This window comes from Pelophylax lessonae (genome assembly GCF_965119305.1).
Source record: "Pelophylax lessonae genome assembly, chromosome: 3".
NCBI lineage: Eukaryota > Metazoa > Chordata > Amphibia > Anura > Ranidae > Pelophylax > Pelophylax lessonae.
Genome location: NC_138770.1, coordinates 153,782,460 through 153,798,286, shown reverse-complemented (window position 1 = coordinate 153,798,286; position 15,827 = coordinate 153,782,460).

Sequence of the window (15,827 nt, the reverse complement as noted above, 5' to 3'; positions counted from 1 at the left end):
AGGCTAGTGCACCCTCTTTTTTTCCATTTTCTAGAGACCAATGACTGGTTCTCTGTGCTGCTTCTCCTTTCCTAGTATATGATTTTCTGTACAGGGTCTGCAAGATGCTAATACCAAATCCAATGCAAGTACTTACACTTCTTTGATTTAAAAAAAAAAGTTAAAAACATACATTTAAGGTAATAATAATTAATACAGAACTGCAGTAATTTGTGTCTTTTATACCTCAGTGGGATTCAGCTTTAAGATGGAACAAGTTCCCTTTTTAGGGGGTATTTATTTAAAATTTCAGAAAAATAAAACAGCAACATTTAATGTACTGTAGTTTCTGTATTTTTACAACCAGCATAAGTATCTGGATCTGTCTTGACATAGGCCTCAGTCATCCCCTGCACAACAACATTAAAACTGGGAGACGGAGGTGTTAGCCTGCTATTTATACGGGCATTGGTGCAACAACCATTCTCATAAATTATACTGGAATATTAAGAAATGCTATTATAGGGTAGTGTTGTGGTAGCATTATGTTTATGTTGTTTTAACCATGTAATGCTCTTCTTGGTGAAACCCTATAGTTATGATGTAATTTCTTGTCTTTTCAACAGGAGGAGAGCTCTAGGAGACAATTAGGCTGTGCCACAAGCACATGTGCTAATAGGGAATATGCTAACAAATAGAGATGAACTCAGTGTTCAGTCTGAGTGTAAGTTTGGACTGAGCATTGGTTGTTCAGACATTGATCCACACTCCAAAGATTTAGGGTATTCACCATGGACGAACCTGACAACTTACAGCTGTCAGTGGTTGCTAAGGAAGAAGCTGTTGCTTGCACCAGCAGTGCCCTTACCAGCCACTGACAACACCTTTGCTCCTTCACTAACATGGTTGAGAATCCCTAGCCACATAAGCAAATGGGTGGGTATTGCAATGGGTTTGTTTAATTGCCTGAATATGGGCACTGATGTCACCACTATCCTCGCCTCTTCTTTAAATAGCTGATAACAGCTAGGGGAGCTGTCATTTGGATTTGAATAGTGTCACAGGATCGGTCCTGTGCAGTAGGTCTTCTGTTTTTTTTTTTTTATGGCATGTGAGCAGCTGGTGGGCATATAGTGACTGGGGATAGATTTACAATGAGAGACTTTTTTTTTAGGATTTACTTTTTTTTTCTTTTTTTTTTAATAAAGGACTTGTCAAACATTTGGGTGTTTATTAGTAGGTGACCTATCTTTTTGTGAATAAATAGGGTCCAGTGTACCTATGTATACCATACCTGAAATTCATCTTTAAGTACTTTGTATCGCAGTCCATCAAAAAATTCAGTAAATTATGTTCTATTTATACCTGTCATCATACTTTTAACCTCATTTTAAAATATTTCTGAAGGATAAAACAACAGTCAACAAACATTTGGGCGTCAGCAAAAGTTCCCACCGCTTCCAAAGGGTAAAATTTAGCTTTTTTGTACAGCACAAACACAGACACTCCACCAAGGAACCTTCCTGTAGCTCATTTCACCTCCTTGTCTTCTGCTACTGTCCATGAAACGTTCTGCATCTGGAATGATTACAGAAATTGTATTTTTGTTCATTCATACATACGATTGGACCGCTATGTCATGGGCATAAAGACAAAATAGGATGTAGACCAGAGGCTATAGGCTTATATACAAACAATTTGGTTATGTCGTTATTGTAGGTTTCAGACATGTCCCAAGTCTTGAGTTGTGTACTATTGAGAGATAACTAAATTAAGTAATCTCCATGGGAGCTAGTTCAAGGAGTCATTATACATAGCGAATCATATAGTGGTGCTGCAGATTCCTTTAATTCCTTTAATCTCCCTCCAAGCAAATTGCTATGGCGGCATTCGGCAAGGGGTAGGGGCCCAGAGCACTGGTGGGGGCCCAAGAAGATTAACCCAAAACCATTGCACAGAGCAGGTAAGTATAACATGTTTAGTATTTAAAAAAAATATTTTCCTTTTTTAATCGCTTAAGCCCCCGTTCACATAGAGGCGACCTGTGAGGCGACCTGGTCGCCTCACAGGTCGCCGCAGGTCGCCTTCCATAGGGAAGCTGCTATCCGATGTCCGCCGGTCACTCGGCGATCGGCGGGGGAGAGGGAGAAAGTCAGGCGGCTTGTGTAAACAAGCTGCCTGTCATTCTCCTCGGTGTAAAAACACTGATCACACTGTTCTACAATGTAGAACCGTTGATCAGTGTCCCTACAGCTCAACAGACAGCCAATCACAGTAAGAATCACGCCCCTAGGGACACACACAGCCCCTCCCTCTCAAATAAAGTTAACCCCTTCACTACCAGTGTATTTTTACAGTAACAGTGCATATGTATAGCACTGATTACTGTAGAAATGTCACTGGCAACCCCCAAAGTGTCAAAAATGTCAGTCAAGGGTCCGATCTGTCCGCCGCAATGTCGCAGTACCACAAAAAAATCGCAGATCGCCGCCATTACGCGTTAAAAAAAAACAACAAAAATGACAAAAATCTTTCCCTTTGTTAGTAAACGCGATAATTTTTGCGCAAACCAATAAAAATACGCTTTTTGCGATTTTTTTTTACCAAACATAGGTAGCATAAAACAAATTGGCCGAAAATGTTAAAAAATTTTGATTTTTACATTTTTTTGGGGAATTTCATATAAAAAATGTGAAAAATATTGTTATTTTTGCAAAATTGACGCTCTTTTCTTGTTTATAGCGCGTGATCAAAAAATCGCACAGGTGATCAAATACCACCAAAAGAAATCTCTGTTTGTGGGGAAAAAAGGACGTCAAATTCGTTTAGGTACAGCGTCGCACGACCGCGCAATTGTCCGTTAAAGTCACGCAGTGCCGAAACGCAAAATACCCCCTGGTCGTTTAGCAGCCAAATCCTCTGGGGCTTAAGTGGTTAAAGTATAACTAAAGACAAAGCTTTTTTTTTTTCTTTACTTTTGGATTAAGTGGAGGGAGATTAGAATACATGTTTGTTTCTATTGCTGTCTTTGCCCCCATTAGGGAGATTCACCCTCTCTATTTGTCCTGTTTACCATTATCATTGAAAGTAAAAGTAAAAGAAAATCACAAATTTTGGGTTGTCCCCAGAAAAGTAAGAGAGGGGACTTCTGGTTCCGGTGCCCTATGTGAAGGAGCATGGAATGGCAACTCCGGAAACCGCCGCATAAAAAAACGGCTCCACATGGTCCAAGCCCGACATCCAACCCAACACTGTCATTGCCTCTCTTCCGGGACCACCAGGTATGGACAAATTCATAGTACACAGTCCTGCAGCTACGGGGACAGTCGCATTCACTGTTCCTCCCCCACCACCTGCAAACTAGGCCAATATGGCTGATGTGGCTCCTCTGCCCTGCAATCCACATCCTGCCGAACTGAGACCTGTAACCCTTGCTATACCAGAGGATCAGGTGTTAGTTCTAGCTCAAGCATTTGCAGCCCTCCTCTCACCAATGATTACTGAAGCAGTAGACAGAGCTATAGCAGCAGGAATCACCCAGATTAGGAAAGAACTGGGAGAACAGGCTAAATGCCTGACCGAGCTAGAACATTGCATGTCAGACCTGGAAAATAAAGTCCAAAATTCTTACACCTCGGAACAGCAGGCAAAACACACTCAGCAATATATCCTTGACAAACTAGACGACCTTGAAAATTGTTCTAGAAAGAACAATCTAAGGATCATAAGGCTCCCAAAGTCCTTAAATGCTGATTTCCTGAATGATATTTGCACTGTACGTATACCGTTGTCCCTAGGAATCGCCCCACCGTGCGCTGTGGAAAGGGCCCATCGCCTGGGTGCCCAGTCATAGTCCACTATTTGAATTATATGGATAGAGTCAATATTCTGAAATCCTTTCAGATTTCGAAATCTCTCCAACTTGACATGCATAAGCTGCTTCTTTTTGTGGACTATTCACAGGAAGTATCATGCCGCAGGAAAGCCTTCCAACCGATCTGTCAAACACTCTATCAAAAGAGGGTGAAATTCACCTTGGCTTATCCAGCTACCCTCCACTTTACAGACCCATCAGGGGATTCAAAATCCTTTTCCATCCGGAAGAGGCTGGTCACTGCTTACAATCCTACCTTCATATTCCAATGGACACTACTAATGGATTAGCCCCCCAGCACACGACAGATCCAAGAGACCAGCGTAGACCCAGGAAGGACCCACCCAAGAAACTCAGACTTTCCAATCCTTCAGGTCGTTACAAATCTTGTTGACACTTTAACACAGCCCCAGACACCCTGCAACTACAGCTCTTGCTGAGCTTTTCATTTTTTTTTTATCCTCTAAGCTAACAACTGTAATTTATCATTACAGTTCACTGTTAATCTTTTTCTCTTTTTTTGTGTATTATGCCCACAGCTACTCTTCATTAGTAACGCACAACCTTACCGCGAGAAGGACGTAGGGCCCCGCTCGTTGGCACCTCAGGGTCATCACTAACCGCATCTCCCCCCCCAGAATATTCCTAAAGGAAAAGCCATCCTCACAATCGGGGGCGAAGGCCAGCTGTTCGCTGGTGTGAGGATGTGGAAAAAAGTGAAGTCCAGGCTTCCCTGGGTATGTACCTTTCTTTTCTTTCCCGCGGACCCCTGTTGGGTCGTTATCCCCCCTAACTTCTTCTTTTCAAGATGCAAGCACCCCTTGTTAGGATTCTTACTTGTAAGTAATCTCCCCTTGGTGAGACGTACACGACCCCCCCACTTATTGTTTAATGTCTCCAAACCTGCTAGATAGACCCCCCCATGACATTACCGTGACGGTATTCACCGTCACTGGAGGTGAGGAGCAGATAAATAATGGTTTGAATTGCTTTAGACGGGAAAGTAATATTTGTCAGCAATATCTTCATATAGAAATATGAAGATTTATTCCCACTTTACGCTGGGAGACTTAGACTTTTATAGACCATTGCCAGGAAGTCTGACTTCTAGATAATGTGTATTCCTTGTGCTTGTCTGTGAGAGAGACACACAGACTGTCATTGGCAGACTTCCCTATTGTTTGTGTATTGTTTGTGTATTGGGACAGAATGTGGATTGTGTCTGTCCCATTGTTAAATGTTAATGACCTCACATTGTTCTGTCCAGATGGCTAGATAATTAGATCCTGTATACACTTTAATCTGCATATGATACTGTAATCAGCCAGAGGGGAGGGATTGTGTTGAGTGTAAAATCCTGTTTCTATTGGATTGTGAATGTCCTGTCCTGTCCCCAACAAGGTCCACCTGGGCAGTAACCTTGTGGGGGAAAACAGTATAAAAGAGCAGCTGTACCATTAAAGTTTGAGTTATACTTCACCCTCAATCTAGAGTCCTGTCTCTCATTGGGGGAATATGCTACAAGGGATTTATATTTCCTTCATACTCCCTTGGATAATCACTAATCTCTTGTAAGAGCTTGTGTAAGAGCTTGTTTCTGTTCCTGCTGCACTCTCTGGGGAAAGAGAGGTTCACCCACGGGAACCTGGAGCCTTGTTGTAGGTCCAGGGTGGTTAGGACACGGCGAGACCCTAACCAAGCTGCAGTGGTTCCTGGGGTCTGAAGTGGTTACGGTGTCTGGTGGAGTGCTTGGAGCCCTTCGGGAAGCACTAGGAGCATCCGTCAATGGAGGTGCCCAGTCGGTGTGTCGGTTGATCCATTACAATTACTATATAAAAGTCGTTTCCTGGAATGTTAAGGGCCTACGCTCGCCCCAAAAAGGCATGGAGGTTCTTCGTCACCTTAAACGTACAAAAACTGGAAGGCGATACTGCAAGAGACACACTTGACTATGACAGACTTGGCCTGCATGCGCAAGCTCTGGGTAGGACAAGTTTTCGGGTCACCCGCTATCAAAGGAAAGCTGGCATCCTCCTACTCATCCACAAACAACTCTCTTGCGAATTACTCTCCCTACAAACTGATGAAGAGGGCCGAATCATCATAGCTAAACTTAAGACCTTGACACGTGAATGGGCTGCATCCAACGACAATGCCCCTAATACGCCCTCCAAAAAATTCTTCTAACACCTTACATCTCTCCTAGCTTCTGTCATCCACCTCCCTCTCCTGGTGGGAGGTGACTTCAACTTAGCCTTTAATAGTCAGGAGGACAAATCATATGCTCGACGTCCCCCCAACTCCACACCCTTAAATCCCCCTTCTCTCTTATCACACTTCTCGAAAGGGCTCAATTTAGTAGATATATGGATATTAACCCATCCAGAAGGTAGAGAATACATCTTTTTCCCCCCCCCCGCACCATACTTTGTCCAGAATGTACTATATCTTAGCCAACGCTGCACTCTTAGAACACACCATAATTCCCCTCATACACGAAATAGCCATCTCTGATCACGCCCCAGTCTCTGTTGAACTATGTGGTTTCACCATTAAAAATACAACAAAGGTCTGGCGATTTCCTTCTTACCTGGCACACGATCAGGCTCTGCAAAACGTTTTTAGTGACACCTGTGCTGATTACTTAGTGGCCAACGCAGGACACAATGACAACTCAAATCTACTCTGGGAAACTGGGAAGGCTGTACTGCGGGGTAAAATTATTTCCTACACCTCTGCTTACAAAAAAGGGTCTCTAGGGAATTTAATGAAGCAAATACAGACTTACGCACTGCTCAGGCCCTACTGAGACAGCACAACTCTCCAGAAAACAAAAACCTGGCGAACCGCTAAAAATCGGTTCAATTTGTGGGCAGAGGCACAGGAAAATTCATAACTCGCTCCAGGACCTACAAAATCACAAATATGGCAACAAGGCTGGAAAACTTCTAGCGCACATTTGTAAGGGCCCATACATTCCCATTCACATAACTGCCCTGAAGTACTCTGTTGGCAACCTGGCTAATTCACCTAAAGAAATTAATGCCATACTCAAAAGGTTTTACGCCTCCCTTTATGGCCCTGATCCCATAGACAAAGCAGAGGCACAAGACTTTTTAGATAAGATCCTCCTCCCCACCATTGATTACACGCTTCTAGCTCGATTAAATGCCCAGATCCCACTAGACTAAATCATTTCCGCATTCCGCCCAGACAGGTATACACCAGAATTTTATAAACTTTCTATGGACACTATTTCCCCTACCCTAGCCCTAGTCTTCCAATACATACTTAACGAGAACTCATACCTCCCCTTAGTACTTCAAGCCCATATAAATTTTATACCCAAGAAAGGGAAAGACTCTACCGATCCTGGATCATACCACCCAATCCCCCTGCTAAATCTAGATTCAAAACTTCTGTCCAAAATAATGGCAAATAGACTGGCTCACATTAGGCCAACTCTTATCCATCCCCCACAAGTGGGCTTTATTCAAGGGTGATCTGTGACCTCCAACAAAAGAAAAGTTCTCACTATACTAGAATTTGCGAGGACCAACTCAGCCACGGACACTGCTATTGTCACCCTTGATGCTGAAAAAGCATTAGATAATGTCAGTTTTCTCCACCTTATTGCCACAATGTATTCAGCCCCCTTGGCATATATCATAGCTGCAAGCCATATCTCCAAGAACATCCGACTCCACAAAGGAACAAGACAGGGATGACCTCTCTCACCCCTTCTATTCAACCTCGCACTTTAACCTCTATCTCGCTACCTACTCTTTCACTTGAATCTACACGGGGTTAAGGTGGGCTCACAGGAAGTTTGTACAGTCCTATTCGCGGATGCCATCTTAATTTTCACATCAAACCCAGATATGTCCCACATCGAATAATTATTAATAGTTTTCAGACATGCTAAGAGGTAAGAATTAATTCCTCTAAAAGCAAAATTCTTCCCCTGTTTCAAACCTGCCCCCCCCCTGATCTCGACATCGAGATCCATCTGATCTCGACATTATTCAGCGAAGGTCAACTGTCTTGAACACTCTCTACCTTCCACACCCTTTGTGATATTCAGGAACTGAGTGAACACTCTTCACCTAAGTCATACAAGTCACGGCCTCATCATCTTCTCCCCTGATCACCTTCATCTATTGGCAAGTTATGCTTGCCCTATCTGAGCTAAATGATAGCTCATCTATTGTAAAATCGTGTAGGACTTAGCTCCCCTCTCCTTCTCCCCCCCCCCCCCCACTTCCCTCCCATCCGACCCCTTCTCCTCTCCATTTCATGACCTGACATATTTTAACACTATGCTATTTCAGTCTTGTAATGTTTACTTATTTTGTCTGTACTGGCTTCATGTTTTTTAAGCCTGTGAAACTAAATTCTAATAAAATGTATAACAAAAAAAAAAAAAGTAAGAGTGGGGAAATCTTCCAATGGGGACACTAGTTCTGGTGACCTGGGGTCCCCAAGAAAAACCCTTAATTTACAGGGATTTTCTTAAACTTCTTGTTTGACTATGGGACAGGAAGTGAAGGGAAATCTCTGCAATTAAACACAGATAGGGAAAAAAAAAAATCTGACAGAGGTTATAACCCTCCTTTACTCTGTCCAAAATGAGAAAAAAAAGTTTTGCCGATAGTTCTACTTTAAGAACAGCAGGTTTAAATGAAGCAGAGTAAGCAAATTACTACACAATTTTTTATGGTCAGGACAAACAAGTCCCGTCAATGTGATTCAACAATGTATATAGCAGTTTGTCTGGAGTTATCCTGCGATGTGTTTCAAGAATGTACATTAAACCTCAATGCTAACACTTGGGAAAACTATTTGTGTTCTGTATTTTTCTTCACGGGTACAATGATTTCCCATCATAAGCTGTTCATGCATTCCCAGGACTTCATTAACATAACTCTTTAGATGGGGGTCTTGATTTAATAACACAAAGTGTATTATTAAGTAGGAAATTAGAAGGTTGGTTAATTGTAATCTAATAGGATTCTAATAGGATTACAGATTGTGACATCACTAATGTGTTTTCTTCTTTCACTGTACACATTAGATACAACTAATAGGTTGTAATTAGCATTGTTTACATAGCTGTGTATCATTTAGAAAATGTACTTTACGTGGCACTCAGGGAAATAAATCATATTAAAAATCAAAAGCAGCATAACAGCTGATGAGAAAGTAAGTAATGGCTTTTTGTGGCAGATTTAATATACAATGACCTTTTTAGGGGCTGAGTTTAAAAGTTGCATTGACATGGTAGCTAAAACTTTAACTGGCTGGTAATTCATAAAAGGAGACAGCTAACCTAAAGCAGGGGGCTCCAAACTTTCTAAGCAAAGGGCCAGTTTACTGTCTTTCAAAATTTAGGAGGACCGGATTGTAACCAGTGGCAGTAGAAAATGCCTCAGGCATGGTGGTCAGCAGAGGTAAAAAAAATTCACTGTGGGCAGTGGAGGAGGAATAGTGCCCCATCGATGGTATTAGTGGGAAGAATAATTTCCATTGTGGAGTCAGTAGGAGGAATGGTGCCCCATTGCTGGAATTTGTGAAATAAATGGTGCCCAATCATTGGTGTTAGTGGGAGGAATAGTGCCCATCGTTGGAATCAGAGGCTGGCATAGTGCCCCTTCGTTGGAATCAGTGGGAGGAATAGTGCCCCCATAATTGGCGTCAGTGGGAGGAATAATACCCTATCTATGGTGCCAGCAGGATAAATAGTGCTCCATCATTGGTATTAGTGGGAAGAATAATCCCCAACATTGGTGTCAGTGGGAGGAATAGTGCTCCATCTTTGGTTTCAGTGGGAGGAATAGTGATCTATCTTTGGTATCAGTGGGAGGAAAATTGCCCCATCTATGGTTTCAGCAGGTTGATAAGTGCCCCCTCTTTGGTATTAGTGGAAGAATTAGTGCCCCATCATTGGTATCGGTGGGAATAATAATCCCCATCATTGGTGTCAGTGGGATAAATAGTGCTCCATCTTTGGTGTTAGTGGAAGGAATAGTGCCCCATCTATGGTGTCAGCAGGATGAATGGTGCCCCACCATTGGTATTAGTGGAAGGAATAGTGCCCTATCATTAGTATTAAGGGGAAGAATAATCCCCGTCATTGGTGTCAGTGGGAGGAATAGTGTCCCATCTATGGTGTTGGTAGAAGGAAAAATGTCCCATCTCTACTGTCAGTGGGATGAATAGTACTCCATCATTGGTGTCAGTGGCAGGAATAGTGACTTGTATTAGTAGGAGGAAAGGTGACCTGGGGGCTGGATAAAAAGCAAGAAAAGGGCCACATCTGGCCCACAGCCCGCAGTTTGGAGACCACTTACCTAACAGAATCATTGGTGTCAGCAGGATGAATAGTGCTCCATCATTGGTATTAGTGGGAAAAATAATCCCCATCATTGGTGTCAGTGGGATGAATAGTGCTCCATCTTTGGTGTCAGTGGAAGGAATAGTGCCCCATCTCTGGTTTCAGCAGGATGAATAGTGCCCCATCATTGGTATTAGAGGAAAGAATAATCCCCGTCATTGGTGTAAGTGGGAGGAATTGTGTCCTGTCTATGGTGTTGGTGGGAGGAATAGCGTCCCATCTATAGTGTCAGTGGGATGAATAGTACTCCTTCAATGGTGTCAGTGGCAAGAATAGTGACTTGTTTCAGTAGGAGGAATGGTGCCCTGAAGGCTGAATAAAAGCAAGCAAAGGGCCACATCTGTTCCACGGGCCACAGTTTGGAGACCACTGACCTAAAGTATATAGAGTGGAAACCCCCTAATTTGTTGGGACTATAAGGGCAACCACACATCCAAGTATATAAAAATGATAGTTTATTACAATTGTTAAAAAAGAGATTCACAATACATATCCTAATTAGTTGTATAGAAAAAGAATGCTGGACAGTACAACACATGTATATAACAACAATTAAATTGTCACGGCTGCAGTGGATGCTCATCAAGGTATTTGGAAGGTCAATGGAAAATTCCTCCAAACCCGATTCATTTCAGGTGTAAAACACTTTTCATCAGGGGTATACAGTATGGAGTTGTCTGGTTTCCAGTTCAACAGTTGCAGGTGATGAGAAAGACGTGTAGAGTAAAATCCCAACAGAGCCCCATGAGGATCCTCACTGTGTGGGCCAAAAAGTCATCCCTACATCTCAAGGATAAGCCTGTATATGGAAATGCGTCAGGTTTGGAGGAATTTTTCATTGATGTTCCACATGCCTTGATGAGTATCCACTGCAGCCGTGACAATTTTATTGTTGTTATATACATGTTATATACATGTGTTGTACTGTCCAACATTCTTGGTCTATAGAACACATTTAGATATGTATTGTTAATCTCTTTTTTAACTATTGTAATAAACTATAATTTTATATACTTGGATGTGTGGTTGCCCTTATAGTCCCAACAAATTAGGGGGTTTCCACTCTATATGTTATATCGGGATGATGGCAACCCACATCCGGGATTACAAATAATTGGGTATTATCTACATACTTACCTAAAGTATTACCTAAAAGAGCTTAAGGCTGGGTTAGCATATATGCGAATTGGATGCGTTTTTTACCGCATTACATGTGAATGTGACCGTCTCTCAATGGAGCCAGTTCACACATGTCCAAGGCAGCCGTGGTGCGATTTTGAAAAGGGTCCTGTGCATTTCTGGGTCCGGTGTAGGTGTGAAATTCAGGCAAAAATTCACACCTGAATCACACCTGAACTGGTAAACAGAAACGCACTGGACTCCAGACTGGAAACCACAGCCGGACATGTTTGAACCCAACCTTCAATGATAAATACATAAACAGATGTTCCAGAAACTTGTTATTCAGTTCTGGCCATTTGTGGGCATAAAAGGGAAGCTAATATCAAACTAAAGGCTTGTGAAGCAGGGCACTTCCATGAGGGTATGTACCAATGTTAATGCTAATTAAATAAATATTTACCATAGAAATATCTTTCTCTATTTTGTGTTTTGTTATATTTGTTCAATAAGTGAAAAAAAAAAACCTGTTGAGATGTAAGAAAGTCGGGGCTTTCCTGTGTCCTGTGCAGACATTTTGTATATTCTTCACAAACCTATTCAGCCCTCCTAGCATTTATCATGGGCTGAAGAACAATTATTTTCTATGTTTTCGAAATTAGGACAAGAGAGGGACTCAGTAGTTTAGCAAAATACAATTGGACAGGGCCGATGCCGTTAAAATATATGAAAACCCTCACCTTGTAAAACAACCTATTCAGTTTAAAATAGAAATGAAAGGCAAAACATTTGTGTAAACATATAAAAAACATTATAAATACCCTTTTCCCCTTTTTATAAGTGTAGCACCCTACAAAGTAGGTGCTAGGTAAAGCATTGTCGGCCCTGTCTGCCTAACAGCAGGGCCATGATTTTCAGCTGGTCTGTCATGTCTCCCAGGTGTAGCTGTTGAGACTGGGGAGTCTCCCCACTGTGCTCCATGAGAGAGTTCTCATTGGGCAGTGGAGGAAACCCAGCCAATGGTGCACTCAGGCCTGTATCTACCCCAGAAAGGCAGATTATGCTGCAGATGATTCTGGGAGTGGGTATAAGTTTGAGGGGAACACATGATGCAGTGTCTTTGGCGGGAAGAAGAGTCCCAGGAGGGAGAGTACGGCTGTCTCTCTTCCTGTCAGCAGGATCAGGTGTCCCAGGCGCTTGCCTGAGGTGACAGAGGGCTGAGCCGAGCTGCAGAGATGATCTGGTGTGCCTAGGACCAGCGGAGTTGAGAGGGGTCCAGTTTCAGGAAAGCATAACCAGTTCATGAGTACTGCAAACTGCCCCCTGGGGGTCTACCTAGAGAGAGAGGGGACCACTCCGTTGAAGGTCGTGGGGATCCAGGAGCTAGCTAGCCGGTACAGGAGTAAAAGTAAAGGGGGTGCCAGTGTTGACCCCGAAGAGAAGCAGAGAGGGTGCCAGTGTGTGGACCCTGAAGTGCAGAGAGGGTGCCTAGTGAGAGAAAACTGAAGTGCAGAGAGGGTGCCTAGTGAGTGGACCCTGAAGTGTAGAGGGGGTGCCTAGTGAGAGGACCCTGAAGGTAGAGGGGATGCCTAGTAAGAGGACCCTGAAGTGCAAAGGGGGCGCCAGCGGTTGGGCCCCGAAGTGTTAAAGTGTACAGCGTGCAGTGTACAATGTTGAGAGTTGCAGCAGCACAAGCAGTTACAGGAGCTACCTCAGCAGGAAGGACTGGAGGGAGCTGTATGCAGGACTTTTGAGCTACCCAGAGAGTCAGAAGTCAAGTTTAAGTAAAGTCCAGGACTTTTGAGCTGATCAGAGTGTCAGAAGTCAAGTTCAAGTACAGTTCAGCAAGTCAGTGTTTTTTTCAAGTGCCAGCAAGCATTGGTCGGCATCCAGCTGGCGTCAAGACAGCGCTGAAAGGCATATTTCCACAAAGTGTCCCATTTGTACCTAGTTGAGCCAGAGGAGTATCCCACTCATTCCCTTCTCCCATCCCCAATATCAAATAAACAAAACAAACCAAAGATGCCGGAATGGTCATTGTCTCCAATCTCACACTTGGGTATTCAGCTTAAATGGGCTGAAGGTGTCACCGGTAACCATGGCAGACCCACATCAGGCCCAATTCCTGGAAATCATGCTACATAAGTGATCAGATAAACTCTGTTCTCATCTGCATAAGGAGCTCAGGGAGGAGAAACAGCAGCACACCGACCTTCCCAGTAAATAGCTGTTACAGGGGGCTTGTTTTATCATTGGAAGAGAGCAGGCTGAGTTCCCAGCACAGCCAGAAAACTAACTACACTGTGCTCTCATGCCTAGTGTGGTAATTTTTTTTAAAACAGAGGGACTGGCAGGAACATCAAGGATTTCACACAAAGGAACCCATACAAAGAGAACAGGATACTTTCTCATGCAAGTACATGGTACAGCAGGCACATACAGTATCGGGAATATGAAGTGTTGGGTTTACATATTCTTTAAGTTCAAAGAAAGGCTGTGTGTTGTCAGTCCACAGCAAGAAATTAGGAGCTGAGTGCATTTCTGGCAGATCAACAGGTATTTTCAAGTACATGCAGGGTCTGTAAAGGGATAAGCAATGGGAAATTCGCATGTACGTTTTTTGTTTTTTTTCCTGACAATTTAGGTCCCTGTACGCCTTGGTGTACTTTGGAGCAAAAGAGTGCAAATCACCAAAATCAGTTGATAATTCTGTTCTGTGTACCCTTCATCATCTCTTCCTCATCATCTGCTAAAATGTGCATTGCACACATGACAAATGTTTCCTTGAAGCTGTTTATGACAAACACATCTCAAAGGCTCCAAGCAGATGTCTGCCATTCAGCATAGGCTGAAACAATTGTGGTCACCACCGTGCCCTACAGGGTTAATTCTCACCGTGGCCTCAAGAAAGGAGGAGGAGGCGTAGCCTCTTATTTTTAAATCAGATTAATGTTTCATTGCTCCTTCTTAGACATTATTTTTATATCATATCCTGTTGCTGTCACTCTGCCAATTCCACAACAAAGATGCCTCAGCATCTGTATTCAAACGCGTGATATTGTACCCACCACGTGGAAGAAAGGGAGATTGCGAATCAACTCTGTTTATTTGATCTTTTATGAACGCCGTTTAAAGAAAAACAATCGTGAATGCTCATTCAGCTGAGATTAAATTAGACAGCACATTCAGCAGGGTGCCACTTTGCAAACCTGCATCACCCATTCATCTTGATTAGTTTACAAAGTAAAATACAGTTTTTACTATTCAGAAAATGTAAAAATGCGCCACCTCTTTTATTTGGGAGCACCCTGTTTCTTTTCTAACATGGAATACAGTCTTTGTAGATGATGGTGGGATGGATTTACAGTCTTTGTAGATGATGGTGGGATGGATGGAGTTATTCTCTGAGCTTTACAGCCCTCTGAACCTTGATTACACATGTTTTTTTTTAGGGGAAACAAAGTTGCAGAAAAGTTATGAAGTGTAAGTAAACCCAAAATATTGTATTTTAGAGTAGCAGAGTGGTAAAATCTTTGTCAGGTTCTCCCCACTGGGGAGACTTACCCTCAATATTTGTCCTGGTGACCACTAGCTCTGGTGAAGAACTTTAAAGAGGAGGAAAAGAAGCATATTTCTGGGGACAAGTGTTTAAGAGGTGATTTTCTTTGGAGAGCTCTCCCCTTATGTCCTTTTGCATTTTTAGGATAGAAGGTTGAATTAATACATACAGTATGTTAACAGAGGGTGGTACTGTGGACACAAACAAACTGGTAAAATTGTGCCTTGTGCTGAAATCAATAATTTGATTTGGCGAGGAGAGAATGGACTTTAAAGGCACCACAAACTCATATCTATTAAATTTCAACATTTTATTTTCATATCAAAAAAAGTTAAAATGCATATACAATTTACACCACATACAAAAAATGATAGCTAGTACAAATATAAGCCCTAGTGAAAGTTTGGTCCCCCAAAAGGGGAAAAAAAAATTAGAAGGGACAGTGCCCTGATCAACTAGTGCATGGGGCTAACTACTTTCAGGGATGATAGTGTCCAGCTTGCAGTCCTGCTCAACATGTTTCGCAACAAATGCGCTTATTCAGGAGCTTAATGCGGTTGTATACTCATGAAAAAGAAAAAAACCTGCAGGACAAAGGCATAATGAGCTAGTATGCATCGCATACTAGCTCATTATGAAATACTTACCTTAGAACGAAGCCCCGGCACGGTTGTCTGGACAATGCTGAGGGCGCTGACATGCTCCCTCAGCGTCTCTTCGCATGCGCGCGGGAGTGTCACTTTCCGGCAAGATCCGGCAAGGAGCTCAGAAGGTCCGCCGGACCTTCAGAGCGCATTCGCCACTGATGTCAGCGGCTGCATGCAGGTTGAATATGTCCTAAACCATGCAGGTTTAGGAGATATTAATTGTACCTACAGGTAAGCCTTATTATAGGCTTACCT